This window comes from Homalodisca vitripennis, chromosome 8, assembly GCF_021130785.1.
Source record: "Homalodisca vitripennis isolate AUS2020 chromosome 8, UT_GWSS_2.1, whole genome shotgun sequence".
In the NCBI taxonomy this organism is placed as follows: Eukaryota; Metazoa; Arthropoda; class Insecta; order Hemiptera; family Cicadellidae; genus Homalodisca; species Homalodisca vitripennis.
The window spans coordinates 68,957,363-68,974,949 of NC_060214.1; the positions used below are offsets into that span (position 1 = coordinate 68,957,363).

The 17,587-nt window shown below is 36.5% G+C and overlaps 1 protein-coding gene across 4 annotated transcripts in view; it reads left to right on the forward strand.

The window, feature by feature from the left end:
* Nucleotides 1–17,587, forward strand: part of LOC124367693 (tRNA-dihydrouridine(16/17) synthase [NAD(P)(+)]-like) — a 190,572-nt gene that overhangs the window by 50,717 nt on the left and 122,268 nt on the right. For 2 of the 4 annotated variants that reach the window (XR_006922925.1, XR_006922926.1), the window contains exon 1: nt 166–2,184. The exons of 1 other annotated variant lie outside the window; for it this stretch is intronic. The gene's annotated coding sequence lies outside the window, so the exon portion shown is untranslated. Of the gene's footprint in view, nt 1–165; nt 2,185–17,587 lie in introns of those variants that run through there. One more of the 4 variants, XM_046824726.1, reaches the window with a different exon arrangement.

The window sequence follows — 17,587 nt, forward strand, 5'->3', positions numbered from 1 at the left end:
ACTTTATGTATACAAATAATGATGAATAGGCTTTTATACAAATTTTTAGATTTTTGTAAAATTATAAAGCATTGTTATAAAAACAGAAGTAACAACAATATGTTGTTTGTGGCAATAAATGCACGAGTTAAATTATTTGTTCATATCGATAGTGAAATCGTTTCGATGATGACTATCGATATAAGTAATCGTCGAGAAAAGTACCATCGATGGTTTGCGTTCACCGTAACCGTAGCGGGAGCAGTTGTCAGTGAGTGTCGCGCAGCGCGAGTGGGATGTACATGTCAGCGTGATGGGCGGGCGATGTCGCGGGTGTGCGCCCCCCATTCCGGTCTGACCCCGCCGGAACACCGCAAGTGGCGGAGACTGCACGGCCTCCAGCTGCCCTTGCACCCCCAGCAGGTCGCGGGCTGGCTGACCCTCTTCGTCTTCGCCGCCGCCGTCTTCTTCGTCCTGGTCCCGGCCCTGGGAGATCCCCTTAGACCCCTGGCCTTCTCCGTGCTCGCCGGCCTGTTCTCCCTTCATCTGGTATCGCACCTGACCGCGCTGCTGCTGGACCCGGCCGACGCCCCCCTGCGGAAACTCAAAGTCTCCACCCTCGTTCCGGAGTTCGACCGCACCAAACACGCCCACGTCATCGAGAACGGGCGGTGTCACCTGTGCAACATCAAGACCTCGGGGTCCAGGACAAAACACTGTAGCGTGTGCAACAAATGTGTGGGCAGATTCGACCATCACTGTAAATGGCTGAACCACTGTATCGGGGGAAGGAACTATGTCGCATTCCTCGTGTGTGTGGTGTCCGCGGTGGCTGCGAGCGCCGTCATCGTCGGGGTCGCGGTGGCCGAGCTGGTACTGTACCATGTGGACCGCTCCTGGCTCAATCTCCCGGGCCGACCGGTCCCCAGAAGCTCCACCTTCGACCCAGCTGACCTTCAGCTGGAGCTTCACGACCAGGTCTTCCTCTTCATCGTCGGTTCCATCGGCGTTCTCGCCGCCATCACTGCCGGTCTCCTCCTCCACCTCTGTCTCTTCCACGTGTACATATCCATCCTGGGCATCACCACATACGAGTATATCCGTAGTTACCGCCAGCTATCCACCGGAGCGACGGCCAGCACCCTACCGTCGGCCAGTCAGAGCGAAGCTGAGTCAATTAAGAAGCTCGGGAGTCGCCCGCCGTCACGAAGACTCTCGCGCGATTCCGTTCTCAAAAACAGTGATTCCAATTGTTCTTTTAGAGAAACCGAAAGCAATAAGTCTGTAGATTTCCGCCCGAAAGGTGACATCATCCATCCCGTTATAGTTAGGTCTAGTGGTAAATGTAGATGGAGCGTTTGCTGTAGTCAGAAACGCGAATTAAACCTAGAGTCGACTAGAGAAAAAGACATTTCACCAGGAACTTACTCTTTCCAGAGGGGCTCCCCGCTGGAAAAACGGTGCTCGGTGGAGACTGTGGAGACCGCGTCCAGAAGGCATTACTGTTGTCCGTCCAAGAAACAGCGAGAACAGAGACCGTCCAAGAAGACAGTGGAATCCAGAGGGTCTTGTCGGGGTTGTCGGTACTGCAAGGGTGACGTAGAGACTCCGGCCGTGAAGAAGACTATCGCCCCAAGGACCAGACGGCCCCAGAGACTGTCCACCGTGGCCGTGAGGAGGTTCTTGACTAGATTGATCACCAGAGGGCCCGAGGTCGCAACCTCCCCTGTGAGGAGGAACCAAGTGAGACCCTCCGTTCCGGAGAAGACTCAATCCATCAGTTTCTCCGCGGACGTGTCTCCCTCATCAGAGACCGTTCCCAAGCAGCCGGAGAGGAGCGCGTCTCTGCCCGCTTTACCACCCCCTACCAGAAGACAGATCCAGACCGTGTCCTTGAAGGAACTGGGGGAGGTCCTGGCCTATGTCCAGCAGCCACGAAAACCGTCCCTGCGCCGCCACCCTCTTCGCCGCAAGAGCATCCCGACTCTGAGACCCACCATGTCGCCAACTCTGTCGCCCATCCACGAGTCCGGGTTGTCCAACCCTTCTACCCCTCAGATGACCGACAGGGCGCCCCGGCCCCGGCCTGCCAGCTGGCTCGCCATGGACTCCTACATATAGTAGCCTTATCAGTATCATGTAGCCTTTACGGACAATAACGCCAGAATTGTGTTCATTTCGCAGTGTACGGAATAGTTTTACTTGGTAAGTACACTAGGGTAATATTTAGTTGCCTTGGAATCACTTCTTAATTGTAAAGTAATTTCGAAGCGATTGTAGTAAATAAGTAAAATATGGTCTCCCTCTAAATACAGTTATCACAATCATTTGCTTGTTTCTAGATGCCTCATTAAAGAATTCCTTTTTACCTTTAAACCCCTTTTGAGAAAAGTATGTTTTGAGCTTATTTTAGGCACACCTACTATAGCAAATAATATGATCTCAGGTAAGTGAGAGTATAATTTCACCGAGCTTTTGTTATTTTTCGTCTTAGTTCATGTGGAATCGGAAATAATAAAAACACTCACAATTTAGTCTGAATGTAAAATGGGCATTTTCCTCTACAAACCAAACTCACCAACCAAATGTGACAAAATATCTTTCTTTTATCGTCATGCCCTTGGATTTTATAGAAGAAAGTATTGTGTGATCTATTAGAATTTTGGTTTTCAGTTTGGTTTTACCGAAACTTTTGGTTTTCGGATAACATTTGTCAAAAATTGATTTGGTCGACGAAGTAGGAACTGATTTTATACAACTTTGGTATGCATATGTAGTTCGCAGAGAACCTTTATAAATAATAAATAACTCAAAATTTGTTCATTTTTAAGATTTTGACATACTTTTCATATTATATCGTGACATTGTAAAAAGCCGTTTCTTGTAAGCAGAAAAAAAACTAACGTTTATTTATAGTCCTTACTTATATTAAATAGTACAATTTTAAGTACATGTTTCTCAAAGCAATTGGGAATATATAGCTGATTTTGGTTTTAATTACTTGTTTTTTATGACATAAGTTTCTTACTAAATTTTTAATATTACTGGTATATAATCTATTTTTATACTAACACTTTTTTAAATTTGCTTTTAAACATATAAAATGTTAGTTTTTTACAGTTTGAGGTTACTTAAATAAAGGCAGTAAAATTATTTCTTTTGCAATTTTTGTGGCACAATACATTACTAAAATATTTCTACTGCTGAAAAAGTGTTCTTAAATATTCAAAACCAATGTTTTTTTTAATAACGAGGACCATTAAATATATGTTTATACGTAATAACAAGCCCTATAAATATAGGTTTCAGGATCTTTGTCCTGTTGGATCTCCAAAATGTTTTAAAAGCTTTTTATACTTTGTCTATCCGGGGTTCATCAACTAACCTGTTACCATTATTTTGAAACAGTTTATTGCTGGCGGAATTCTCGATTTGTACACTAATTCAAATTTCACTAATTTTTCAATGTTAAAGACACACTGGAATTCCAATATTTCCTGGATATTGAAATTCGATTGTAGGATCAGCGATAATAAAACATTCACTTGGATAATATAGCAGCTCACTTGGATTTTGAACTCTTCCACGCTTAAATGTGTTCAGAATAAAAAAGGCCATGTTTATTATAGTAATAATTATTCTCAAATAAAATCTGAATTCTGATGTTATATAAATGTTATAGTCAAAAGTAATATAGAATAAAGACACTACTTTTTCCTAAAACTAATAATGGTTTTTTCAACAAGATATATAATTATTAAAATCAAACAAATAGACATAATTTTAACCAGAGAAGACCAAGAATAAAGAATAAATAACGAAAATGTATATTTTTAACAAAATGATCAACCTACTCTTCTAAACAAACAACAATTTTACTTTCCAAAGTATACTGTACAAGATCAAATGTTATTTGTACGTAACATTCAATTGTAACCTTGATAACAAATAACGCTGGAATAGGTTGAGTTTCATGGATTCCGCCAATGTTATTTGTTAGACTAGTAACTTCTCAAGAAAACACAACATACAGTACAAGGTTGTTTGTTTTTTTAATTTTGTATAGCCCAAAACGAAAAATTGGCATAAGTCAAGATTTTTGTAAAATGTGCTTTTACAAAACGATTTTAGTTTGGTTTTTTTTTGAAAGAAAGTAAATTAAATTGTGGAAACTTTCAAAATTTCTTCGTTAGTAAGGAAATATAAAAGTACAGTGTCTTGCAAATAGAGAACTTGTTTATCTTATATGTAAATTATCTATATTCTTTCAGACTCAGTACAAGCAAGGCAGCCATAGAATGTGATTGGATTGCTGTCAATTAATTGTCTGGCATAATTTAAATTGTGGTTTTGTTCTTAAATGTACCAACTGTAAAATTCAATTTTTGTAGACGTCTGAATTTTCAATGTTCATCTAAGTAGTACTGTGAGTGGTTTTAAGAGAAAAGTTTTGGAATTTCCTGAGATATACATACTTTACCTATAAACAAAAAAGGGATTTTTTTATAAAGGAGAGTCCAGTCCCTTTTTGAGCCATATTATTATCTTACCAAACAAAATAGGAGAACAGTTCATACAGTACGAGATCGATGGTACTTATAAAAAGTGTTACAGCCATAGAAATGTAGCCTGCGCTATCTCTAACTCACGCCCAAAGTCCAACGTCTTAGACCGCTCGGCCATCGGCACTCTTATAGTTAAAAGTCTACAAGTTTGGGTTAACGATAAGCCAATATTTTACATTCTTACCCTTTGGTCATTTCTTCATTAATTCAGCATCTACGCGATTTTATCTCTGGAAACAAAATTGAATTAAAGTTAGTACATTTTAGATGGGCTACGATTAAAAATTGAATATAATGATTATGGCTGTTTCGTTGCTAAACGTTTTAGTTAATCTAACTTTTCACATATATTGATGTTCATACGGATTTGGACCACAGAAATATGAATGTAGCATCGTACCGTCGTAACAAGAATTCATTGGTACCATACCGATAGTTACCTAACTGCTAGTCATTATTTACACCTGTTAAATACCTTTTCCAAAGTAAAACCTATTTAAAAAAATATATAAATTCTCTGTAGTAAAAGTTCTTATATAATTGTATACATAAAGTATTAGATCAGCTCTTTTCATTCACAATACAATATCAATTTGGGGCCCATTAATTAATTGAGTATAATTAGGGGTAATTCACGCCTGTAACTGAATTGTAATTTAACATTGTATATTTGATATGCACGTATAATTTTAACGTGTGGAAAGTTTAGATTAAATGGTCAATGTGATGTAACTTAAATAAATAGTGCTTTTTCCAACATAACTCGCTGTTTTTATCATAGGAAAAAGACTTCCCCCAGCACATTTTAGAAATATTAAATGTAGTTAATGTAAAATGCACATGGTATAAGGCAGGTGATATTATGTAGAGTATGTGCATATTCGGGATCGGAGCAACCTGCAGATAGTGGTTTACAACGTCTAGAGTACTGTATGTTTGTAACGTAACTGCTAGACCTCTGCACCGCGCACACATTACAGAGGTTATAAATGTACGTATAGGATAACTTAGTTGAGATGACGATGTGTAGACAAGGTTGTGAAAGGAGTCGTGTATGTGGCAGTGTCACTCAGATCTACAGCGTGACGTGACTGACAGTAGTGACACGTAACTGCTAGACCTCCGCACCGCCCACACTGTTACAGAGGTGATAAATGTACGTACAGGATAACTTAGTTCAGTTTACAATGTGTAGACAAGGTTGTGTAAGGTGTCGTGTATGTGGCAGTGTCACTCAGATCTACAGCGTGACGTGACTGTTGGTTGTGACACGTAACTGCTAGACCCTCGGCACCGTGCACACATTATAGATGTGATACATGTACGTACAGAACAAGTTAGTTCAGATGACGATTTGTAGACAAGGTTGTGTAAGGTGTCGTGTATGTGGCAGTGTCGCTCAGATCTACAGCGTGACGTGACTGTTGGTCGTGACACGTTACTGCTATATCCTCGGGGCACCGTGCACACATTACAGAGGTGGTACATGTACGTACAGGACAACTTAGTTCAGATGACGATGTGTAGACAAGGTTATGTAAGGTGTCAAGTGTGTGGCAGTGTCGCTCAGATCTACAGCGTGACGTGACTGTTGGTCGTGACACGTTACTGCTATATCCTCGGGGCACCGTGCACACATTACAGAGGTGGTACATGTACGTACAGGACAACTTAGTTCAGATGACGATGTGTAGACAAGGTTATGTAAGGTGTCAAGTGTGTGGCAGTGTCGCTCAGATCTACAGCGTGACGTGACTGACTCTCGTGTCACGTTACTGCCAGATACTCGACTCGGCGCCTACAGTGCTTTAGTGTTTTTGTTATAACAGTTGATTTAGAGTTGTACTTTTACTTAAATTTTCATCGTCTAAGTTTAGACGTATTTAATTTGATTAAGGACTTAAAACGTGTTGTGACATCACTACGAAATAGTCTGATAACAGTGCTTTCAAGTGTTTTATCATATTCTAATTATGAAATTGTGTTGTTGAGATATGTTATCACTTCAGTGTTTTAATGCAACATTTCAAAACTTGAATTAGATCATATGCGAATATAATACGTATACCCGTGTAAACAGTCATAATTTGGATAGTTTTCGAGTTTACCGTGATTGATTTTTTAAAGTTACAGCTTTATTATTTTCTTAGTTACCTTTAATAGTATATAACTTACAGCAAAATGTGTAATTGAATTGTTATATGTGTATTCAAATAGTGGTGTTTCTAATACTTTGATTTCAAATTTTTACGATTACCGAAATACAGTAAGCATTCAGGAATGCTTATAGCATTTTAAAACTTTTTAAATAACAAATGTTTTGTACTTCGAAAGGTTTTCGACATATTGATTACATGTAAATGCCATATGAATTTTTCCTAGCAAGTCCCCGGCATTTGGTATCCCCAGGCCTCTAGCAGGTTCCAGCAGATCCCCACAATTTGCATCTCTCGACCTCTGAGAGCTCTAAAATCTTCAGAACCTCCCACTTCATAACCCTATGGGAGTCCCTTGGTTGGATTACGCTTTAAAACTACCTTAACCTTGCCGTAATTTGCAGAAAATTAATTTAATGCCTGGCTCATTATTTTATTATTATGGTTTAAAATTTAAATATAAAATTAAATATTTTGTATCTAGACAATCCTGACGGAGGATCTTGACTTTTTTAATATGGTTGTATAAAAGGTTATATAAATGAAACTAAGTGTGACAGTTCCACTTCGGTGTGAAATCCCAATTCATGAATTGTTTTTAAACGTGTAGTAAAGTGGGTAAAAGTGACACTTCATTTTATTTACACCTCCACACGTGACTGGATTTATTACCCATACAGCGACGAGTATTTCCAATTATTCATCAGTTACCAGTGCATTCCCGTGGGATAAATGAGATGTAGAGGCGTCTGTTATAGTAACACCCAGGCTCTGAAAGGTGAAACGTGTACTGTTAAAAATATTTCAAATAGATTTTGCAATTTTCGTTTCTATATGTGTGAGACACCATACTGGATGAATTTTCAACCGATTTCCTTCAAAATCAGCAAGTAAATTCTTTTATGAATCGTCTTGGTTGAGTTCGAGAACTCGCAAAATTCAAGGTGGGGTTTTTGTGTACGTATATTACAAATGGTTGGAAATTATAGGATCGCTTAAAAAAAAGAGAAAAAGATGCTGTAAATGTGTCAAACTTTCAATCGAGTAAAGTAAAACTATCGTAAGCAGTTTTGAAAAAAATTATAATTGAATTTTAAACTGGTTTCAATGATAAGTGAGTGGAATACTCAAAGTGTCGAAATTCACGAACACTTCCCTATCAAAAAATTAGAATTGTAAGCCTGCTGTCAGAAATTTCATTTTTAGCGTTGAAGAAGTGTATTAAGTGCTTAGAATTGTAAGGCTGTGTACTAAACTGTTTATTAAAAATATATTTGTTTATTTTCGCATACACGAGTTCAAAACGCCGCTTATCTACTAAACTTTTCAGTAAATAAGAAACGTGCAATGAAATGTAGCGATAATTATTATTTTACGTTATAATGTTCACGTAGAAGCGGTTGTCATAACAGTTCTAGGATCCTGGTCCTCTGGCATTTGAAGCATTTGAGTAAACTACTGCAATATTAAATAACACATGAAAGTATGAAAGTAAATAACAAAAACTTTGCAGAGAGATTAATCCTACTTCAGGGATTTTCACCACTGGCTCAAAATGACTTAAAATCTACTCCAAAACTACTCACTTAAATGCCATGTAGTTTTGCACGTTGATTCTCTTTCTCATAGATGGTTACAGCAGAAGGAGAGGTTACTGGATTGACCTTTATTGCGAGCTGTAATAGTACACAATGCTGTGAGGATTTCACTTGGACTCACCAAATTTAATTACGTTGGCTTTGTTGGTAAGCCTGTCAACACCTATATCTCAACGGTATACCACATACGTCCTAGGGTGATGACGAAGTCTGAACAGGACTAGTTGGCGAAGTCCTTGCCAGTTAGAGAAGTCCTTGCTGAGCCAGTGAACTGTAGACCAAGGGCGGCAAACACTGACGCACTAGCTAACGGGTATTCAAGTAGTATAAACGTACGGCTTAAAGCTTATAGAAAGATAAACTTTCTTTGCGGAGAAAGTAATTAAATATACACCTACAAGGATGGTAATACTTAATTAAATACTTTTATTTATTTATTTTATTTTAGGGAGAGGCAGGAAAAATGCAATTACGCACGCAGGTGGCCAGCCTGTAGTGTGGGACTCCCCTAAAAACGGGTTTACCCACTAAAAAAACCTCCTCTACTCTTTAGGATTCTAACCTGGGATTGTTTATCACATTACTTCAGGCTAGGCCTAAATTTGGCTTAAGGCCACTTCGCGGTCCAGATCCACTTTCTTTTCCAGGAGGATGCCCCGGACGAACTGTGACAAACAATCCCAGTTAACCTCATCGTCCATAACCTTTTCGCAGACCGTGTCCACCGAAAAAACGCCGATTTAAATAAATACTAAAACTAGCCTATATAACAATATTTAATTTTTATAGAATTCACTTTGTATTTCATTTAAAAGGCGACAGTCTTTGGAACCACTGCTATAATGGGGGGAAGTACGAACTCTATAGCGTGTATCTTTAAAAATTTACTTCAGGCACGTCAACTCTACTGAAGTGTGGCTTAGATTATTTTTTGTTCACTGTTCGTAGTATATACTTGGAATCTTAGGATAGTGTCAAGAACCACTAAATGGGTTTAAACTTGTACGTGGCACTAATAACATTTTTATATTTCAAACTTTCTCTTGCATTGCGAGGATTTCTTCTTGCCTTGCGAACTACTTTCATAGGGGCAAGGACATAAAGTACTTCATCGCTTTGTCGGTGGCCGAATAAACAAGGTCATTTGTAAAACCTGTTGAGGTCCTTTATGTTTCTTTCTATCCTGGAGGATATAATTTCACTATCAACTGGAGTACAGGTTTTGTAGGGACTCTTCGTATTGTCAGGCGACAGTTCAGTTAGAGATGTAATTTTGTTTCAGGGCTGAAAGCTCTTAGGACTTTCTTACATTTTACACGTGGACTAGTCATGCATTCAACCGGACATTAATCTTGATTCTAAACCATGTTCATATCGAGATTGACAGCAGAATTTGAAAAGTTGAATTCTGGTGTTTATAAACTGCTATCGTTCATAATAGTAATTAGTCTGCCAGCCACTGTAAGTTTGAAGTGATAAAAATGTATTTTCGTAAAAGAAATACACGATGAAGGGTGTATTTTGAAGTGAACTAATTCAAAGAGCCTTCTCCCATGCTAACGATAGAACATTCGAATACATTGCAACAATTCGAATGCTTTTTATTTGGTATTCGAATAAGTACAAATGAAAGTCATTCGAATTAATTTGTCCCGCTTGGAGTGCTCCAACAAACGGCTGAACTAATCACTAAAAATAATGTTTACCACTTCATTAAGTATTATCCAAAATTTAATTAACTATACCAAGTCATTTCGAATAAATATTCAATAATTAAAATTTATTACAGATGGAATATTTCAATGTTTAAATTATATAACAAAATTAAAAAAATAGTTGATTAAAATTAAACAATTTCTTATATTAATGTTGAGATGAATTAAGTACTCGTTAAAGATTTAAAGTACACGGCAGTCAATTGTTAAATAGTCCTCATTAATGTACATTTGTTAAGATTAGTTCAAAACATTCATTGAGGAAGTATTTGAATAGAACAGGCTTATTGGAATTAGTGCATACTTTTGTTATTCCGTCACTACTACATGCTAATGTAACAAACTTATTATTTTAGGTGTAAATTGTATATAAAGTACGGTGACAACTTTAAAACAATTATATTGCTATCTGTATGTTACACCGATTTTGTTGAACAGAATATTGTGAACATTTTTGCATATCAAAACATGTACTCAAAAGATACTCAATTCTGTAATGTGTGAAAAATAAAAAAAAAAAAAATTCGAAGGATTCCACTTTGTTGAAAATTTACTCATTGTAAAGACAGAAAAGCATAATGTGTAAAGTAAAGAAAGGATGTTATACGATATCTTCCCGCAGAAACGTTACTGTTACTTATGTTCATGCGCCAACATGTTAAATATATTCTTTTGATGAATATTACCAATATTTTGAAGTATTACGAAGTAAAAGCGTGAATTCAGGTTACTTGCTGAATGTAACGAACTCTATTATTTCATTAACATACTAGCAGAAGGAATTCATGAGATATAAAAACGACTGACGTGATGGAAGCGATGTTGGACAACAGTCATCGGCCTCTCGGTCAGATGACAATGCGAGAAGAAAGAAAAGAAAGAAAGAGCGTGTTCGTGACAATCTGACTGACTAGCTCATGACACGATCGACAAATTTCACATGCCGTATTCTGATTACTTCCCCGAGAAATAGTCACCATAAGGTCGCAGGCGATAACCACTACTGGTTGCTACACATATTCCATTGTTTTATATAAAGACCCTGTCCTTTGTAGTCCGTCTTTGGGGACGGACAGATTTGGAAGGATAAGCATGTTTATGTACGTTTTAAACCATGTTAGAACAACAGACATGCGACGTCTAGAGAACTGGTACTGTTCACACCTTCATCCAAAACATTGTGAAGGACACTTCAAAGTCCGTTATTGGCGATGGATAGATTCGAAAAGATAAACATGTTTATGTACGTTTTAAACCATGTTAGAACAACAGACTTTCGACACCTGGAGAACTGATACTGTTCACACCTTCATCCAAAACATTGTGGAGACACTTCAAAGTTCATTTTTTGGCGATGGATAGATTCGAAAAGATAAACATGTTTATGTACGTTTTAAACCATGTTAGAACAACAGAGATGCGACGCCTGGAGAACTGATACTGTTCACACCTTCATCCAAAACATGGCCAAGGACACTTCAAAGTCCGTTATTGGCGATGGATAGATTCGAAAAGATAAACATGTTTATGTACGTTTTAAACCATGTTAGAACAACAGAGATTTCGACACCTGGAGAACTGATACTGTTCACACCTTCATCCAAAATATTGTGGAGACACTTCAAAGTTCGTTTTTGGCGATGGATAGATTCGAAAAGATAAACATGTTTATGTACGTTTTAAACCATGTTAGAACAACAGACTTTCGACACCTGGAGAACTGATACTGTTCACACCTTCATCCAAAACATTGTGCCAAGGACACTTCAAAAGTCCGTTATTGGCGATGGATAGATTCGAAAAGATAAACATGTTTATGTACGTTTTAAACCATGTTAGAACAACAGAGATGCGACACCTGGAGAACTGATACTGTTCACACCTTCATCCAAAACATGGCCAAGGACACTTCAAAGTCCGTTATTGGCGATGGATAGATTCGAAAAGATAAACATGTTTATGTACGTTTTAAACCATGTTAGAACAACAGAGATGCGACACTGGAGAACTGGTACTGTTCACACCTTCATCCAAAACATGGCCAAGGACACTTCAAAGTCCGTTTGGTGATGGATAGATTTGAAAGGATAGACATTGTATGGACGTTTTAAACCATGTTAGAACAATACAAATGCGCGACGTTTCGAGAACTGGTACTGCTCTTTTCTTCAGGTGTCAATTCTTAAACATAGTGAAGAACACAACAATGTCAAAGAAGACAACAAAACAGGTTCTTTTTTCACCTGTTATACAAACAATGAGGACAAATGTCGGTATTAGTGTTGTTCTTTTAGATCTTCTGTATATATACTTAACTTTTTATTACAAAAGGAAGGGAAGATTAGTGGGATTTCCACAGCAAAGTGTATAGCGTAATGTAAACAAAATCGCGACCACGCAATGCCGGGGTTTTCCCAACTGGCGCAATCAATATTCATGACATTCCCGTGAGATAGTATTGCGCCATTGTTTGCGGCCGCCAATTAAACCTTTCAGCGAAACTGAGAGTGTTAAATATGTATAATATGTCTGTTTCGAAACTTGTTTCAATTCTGCAATAACAAAACAGACCGCCAGTTTCGAGCATTTTAAATCATATAACGTCCCTATAGTCCCCTCCATATCTTTATATATATATATATATATATATATATATATATATATATATTTATTTATTTATTTATTATTGTTCGTGTGTATGTGACTGAACTCCTCCTAAACGACTGGACCGATTTTGATGAAGTTTTGTGTGTGTGTGTGTGTGTTGAAGGAGATTCGAGAATGGTTTAGATTCATGATTTGGTCCGATTTAAATAATTTATTTAATTAATTTTTTATTTATAAATTGTGGTTGATGTTAGAGTGTTTTATATTGGATCCGGCAGATTGCGCTACGACACGTAATATAAAGTGAACTGATACTTTCAGCTGTTAACACTAATTTCAGGTGAAGTTCATCAAAGAGGTAGAAACATTTGTTTACATTGAAATTTTAGTAACTATTAAATTACTGTGAACTGCTTGATCAGTAGTGTAATGCAGATTGCAGAGACGAAGTTATTATCTAATTTTAAATTTTGATTGCGCCAATGATCAATAATCCATCTAATGCCATGGCAATGCTATTTATACGCTGTTATAAAAACTACCTCATCAAATTAACCTCACTACCTCATTACGATTGTGAATGTTTGCACATTGTGTCTGGCATTTTTACTGTAGTTATTGAAAAGCAAATGGGGATAACATACTCTTGCCCTTATACCAGAAGCATATACACCTTATACATATTTATTGATCGGTATAAATATCAAAATCACTTAATCACCAAAATTTAATCTAGTTGAATTCCGAAACCAACATATGAGACCATTGTTTTGGTTAGTGCAACAGCATAAATCAATTGTGGAACTGTAAATAGATTAGACCGGGGTGGATTTAAACGACCAGAACAGACTCATATTGACCGCAGCAACTTTTTAGTTGGACGATACACTTTCGTCATTGGGATAAAAAGGCTAACTCTTATTGTTACTGAAATCGTCGGAGCACTTCAATAAATTATCATGGAATGTTGGAGGGAATACGAATCTTATGTAAAATGTTTCACTTTACGACTTCAGGACCCCAAAACACTGTTCTTTAAACTTAAATCTAAAATGGATCAGGATATTGGAATAGCTTTGAGTGACTATCGATTATCTCAGGAGTGTTTATTATGTCATAGATAAAGAATACATGAATATATTGTCCGAGTTTTCAACTGGAAAATGCGTGCGAAGCCGCGGGTAACTGCTAGTATTCTTATAAATCCAAATGACGTTTGCGAATACAATTTACAAGATTTTTTTAAACAAAGAAACTGTGATTATTATTATTATTGATTACGTGTATGTGCTAGTGTGTTGCCAAACATTACTTAATCTTGTACTGTTTCGCTCCAGGTATCGAATAGCTATTTAAGTGGTATTTCAAATATTTGTTAATTTATACAAGTTGTTATAGTTTAATGTCAAGCTTTTATACTAAACTACAAAGTTTGCGTTTCAAATACGTCACCCATCCTGTTAACTTGTTTATGATTTTTTTTTAATTCCAATTTTATATCGTTAGCCAAAAACATACTTTTCCTTGTAAATACTACCATATGGAAAACTGTACACTAACGATATTCATCTAACCCTTTAGTCAAGTAACGGCCTTAATGTTTATTGTCTCTCGTAATGATATATTGGATACGTAACGTAACTATTCGATCACGTGATTGTAGTAAATTAGGGTTAAATTATCAGAGTACCACTTTTACTATGGGAATGTAGGGGAGTTTCAATCCAAGATTTATACTACGATATTTCTTTGCTCTAGTTCGGGACCGTTTCTCAAATTACTTCATGCTAGGTTCACATGGTTATTATTAGCGAGCAAAAATACCTTCTCTAACCGGGATTCGAACTCGTGTCCTTGGTGCGGGAAACCCGGACGCTAACCACTTAGCTATCGGGGAAGGTGAGGTTACCGATAGAATATTAACTTTCCGCTATACTACAAGCGTCGGGAGTTGGTAATTCTGACTCTTGTCCAGTTTAGTACCTAAATCGATACATAATCCGTATATATTTGAGAAGTTAAGTGGCAGGTACGACGTTTGTTGTTAATTCGCCTGTATAATAAATACGTTTTACATTTAACTTTATTTCAGATTTTCTATCAATTAAAGTTAACTAAAAGTATTTAATAATAACATCATCTTAATCTCTCTAAACAGATTAAAGATAAATTGATTAAATTGTATATTTATCACATAATAATAAAAAGCTATATTAAGATTTAAGTATTTAAATACAGTACAACATTTCCTTTTCCTTTATTGAAGCAATAAGAGTCTTGAGTTATGCACTGGAAACTCGTGTAAAGTGTGTAAATGGTTTCCATTTAATCCTCAACGTGTTAACAGACGATACGCTGCATATTACGTGGCATGTATGGATGCGAGGTAGAGCAATCTCCTCAGCAGAGATCAGCAGAGAAGTGTCTCGTGTATCAGCGGCTGATACCGGCTCAGCCTCTGCACGAGTCCCATTTGTCGACGTTTCGCTGATATCGCTGCTTCAGCACTTGATCCTGGCATCGGAAATATTGCTTTTTCTCAACACGCAAATGTGAAGTTTTAGTCAAACTACAAATTTTTGGAAATGTTTCATTATTCCTCATTCCATATATGCTGATCATGTTAGTTATTTAAAGGTATTTACGATGAGTCTATTGTTTAATCTTCTTAATAAGCCGTACGTTCAAAGCTATTCAATTCAATGCATATAATTTACCATGTTTGTAGTAATAATTTTCCAACGTGTGATAATAACATACCAATACAACGAAGTATCGAAGAACCTGACCAAAACGTAACGAAGTCCTTATTGAAATGACTAACTCTTTCTGGATTTGTGCAAATTAGCGCTTTAGTAGCCCTTTGATAGCCCTTCGCAGTTTCCGTCTCACAGACGAATGCGCATGTAACAAACTTACATTTATAAAAACACGTCGGACCCTTAATATTTCTACATTCACTTCTACGTTAATTTTCATTAATTTCAAAATGTCTTCGTGGTTGATGAACTGTACATTACGTAAAATATGAACTATTTATAACTTGAACTAAGTTGTGTACTCGTGAAATGATATGCGTTTTAAGTTATTTTTTGCAATAACTCCACTAACTAACTACCTGTCAGTATACGGTTAGTGTACTTACGGTACATTTTTGCTTTTGAAGAATACTTTTATAGTTTAAAATCATAAGTATAGAAATCTGTACTATAGGCTACATCGTAAATCTTAAAAGGAGCAAAACATAGAAGTCTCATGGCATATGTTGAATGCGCTATCTGACGAACAGGTTTAATACTGCTATTGCAGGAACACATAGCTTACTAACCAATCCTGTTGAATGGTCCTTTTACTAATCTCTGGGCGTTTTAGCCTTGGAGCGTTTATTACGAGCACGTTTAATTCTACCATTCAATAAAACTTGCACTGGTTAGATTTTCATGTCAGCCAATGAGAGAAAGAAGCTACAGATTACTTTGAAATCGCTTTTTGTATGTGATTCAAACCATGTTTAGGTACGACTCTCCTGTGTGGGTCAAATGTGAGGTACCCTAGGAGTGGAAGGGGTGAGTGGACAATAGCAAATATTCCCCTCCCCGGGGTAAACTGGCTAAGATCCAAGGGTTGAGATCCATATTTAACTTTGAAAGGCAGATATATATATATATATATATATATATATATATATATATAAAATTTCGATAAACATTGAGTCACAAAAATTACTTGCTCCGCCGGGACTCGACCCCGGATCTCTCACTTGCCGGGTGAATGTGCTACCATTACACCACAGAGCCCTTACTTTTTAGATAGGCCGTATCTGTCAGATATGCGTTTAAATAACGAAATTAACGTATGATCGGAAGACCAAATACCTGTCAAACGACTTTTTTTTACATTAATTAAATTTGTATAAATTGTAATAGCCGAATGTATATATATATATATATATATATACATATATATATATATGTATATATATATATATATACATGTATATATATATATATATATATATATATATATATATATATATATATATATATATATACCAATAGCTGGTAAATTGGACTGTACCTCCAACAATTCAATTTACCAGCTAACCTGTAGGTTTTGTCCCAAGGACTACATTGGGCAAACCTCTAATTCTTTGCGGGTAAGAATGACCGGTCACCGTTTTTCTATCAATCACAAAGACGACAAAAAAACCAGTAGCCTTACACGCTATTCACCATAACAAAAGCTTTGAGGATTGTTACAAACTCAAAGCTATAAGCAAAATTACTCCTTGTGAAAACAGCTCTCGAAATGATTTAAATTTAAGGAATACTGAATTGGCACACCAACTTATATTAAAATCAAAACAACCATATGGACTTAACATTCGCTAAATTATTGTTTTCCACTTGAATAATTAGATTGTGATACAAATTTACCTAAATTCAAAATTATTTTATATTATATTATGTTATTATTGTTAAATTAAAAACAACTAATCAAACCTTGTGTACATGTCAAAATTGTATTTACATTTAGAATGTTTATTATCAGGTGTTTCTTCCATTGTTTGTTTATTTTATTCTGTGTTATTATTGTGTACTTGAAATAGTTGTTAATACAACGAAATATTGTACAAGATAATTGTAGTTTTCTTTTGAACTGCTTAAGAGACTATATATATATATATATATATATATATATATATATATATATATATATATAGCATGTTCTACAAATGTGTTTTAAATCCTGTCCATCCGGATTTACTTATAGTTTACACGCCTAACTTGTAGATTAAAAACTCCTAAAACACTATGCTGGATTGTAGAAAATGTACATAAAACGCGACGTTTACTTTTACATACAAGATAGAAAAGAGATCTTAACGTTGTTATGAATGAAACTAAATCATACTCTATATGATGTTATTGTGTTGGAAGTTGTTTTCAAGTTGGTGGTGTTTAATA